Raw genomic sequence first — 1,532 nt, 5'->3', positions numbered from 1 at the left:
GGGGGTGATCCAAAACCGAGGTCTCCAGCTGTGGCCGTGATGTCGCTTGAGCTACGTCGGTATTTCCTCAAAGAGGAAAGGATGATGCATCATAGCTAGGGTAGGTATTTCCCTCAGTGATGAGACCAAGGTTATCGAACCAGTAGGAGAACCACGCAACACCACGTAAACAACCCCTGCACACAAAGAACAAATACTTGCAACCCGACGTAAGAGAGGGGTTATCAATCCCTCATGGGTAAAAAGGTAGGTAAAATTGTAGTAGATTGGATAAATTGATCTTGCAAGAATGCGAGATAAAATAAATAAATAAAATTTGCAGCAAGGTATTTTTGTGTTTTTGGATTAATAGATCTGAAAATAAAAGAAAATAAAAATAGATGTCAAAGGCAAATATAATAAAGAAGAGACCCAGGGGCCATAGATTTCACTAGTGGCTTCTCTCGAGAAAAATAGTATACGGTGGGTAAATAATTAATAGCACTTCGAATAATCATGACGATATCCAGGCAATGATCATTATATAGGCATCACGTCCAAGATTAGTAGACCGACTCCTGCCTGCATCTACTACTATTACTCCACACATCGACCGCTATCTAGCATGCATCTAGTGTATTAGGAAAAATGGAGTAATGCAATAAGAACGATGACATGATGTGGACAAGATCTATTTATGTAGAAATAGACCGCATCTTGTTATCCTTAATTGCAACGATACATACGTGTCGGTTCCCCTTCTGTCACTGGGATGAAGCACCGTAAGATCGAACCCATCACAAATCACCTCTTCCCATGGCAAGAAAAATCTATCTAGTTGGCCTAACTAAACCAAAGATTCGAAAAAGAAATACGAGGCTATAAGTAATCATGCATATAAGAGATCAAAAGACTCAAATAACTTTCATGTATAAGAACATAGATCTGATCATAAACAAAAGTTCATCGGATCCCAACAAACACACCGCAAAAAGAGTTACATCAAATAGATCTCCAAGAGACCACTGTATTGAGAATCAAAAGGGAGAGAGGAAGCCATCTAGCTACTAACTACGGACCTGTAGGTCTACAACGAACTACTCGCGCATCATCAAAGAGGCACCAATGAGGATGATAAACCCCTCCGTGATGGTGTCTAGATTTGATCTGTGGTTTCTGAAACTTGCCGCGGCTGAAATTGTTTTTCTTCGACTCCCCTAGGGTTTCTAGAATATTGTGGTATTTATAGAGCAAAGAGGCGGTGCGGGAGGCCACCGAGGTGGGCACAACCCACGTGGGCGCGCCCGGGCCCCCAGGCGCGCCCTGGTGGGTTGTGCTCCCCTCGGAGCACCCCCAGGTACTTTCTTGGCCCAAAGTGTGTCTACTGGTCCAGAAAAAATCACCAAAAAGTTTCGCTGCGTTTGGACTCCGTTTGGTATTGTTTTTCTGCAAAGTAAAAAATAAGCAAAAAACAACAACTGGCACTGGGGACTATGTCAATAGGTTAGTCCAAAAAAATAATATAAAGTTGCTATAAAATAATTAGAAAACAT

The sequence above is a fragment of the Triticum aestivum genome, chromosome 4A, assembly GCF_018294505.1.
Source record: "Triticum aestivum cultivar Chinese Spring chromosome 4A, IWGSC CS RefSeq v2.1, whole genome shotgun sequence".
Taxonomy (NCBI): Eukaryota; Viridiplantae; Streptophyta; class Magnoliopsida; order Poales; family Poaceae; genus Triticum; species Triticum aestivum.
This window is presented reverse-complemented; position numbering follows the sequence as displayed.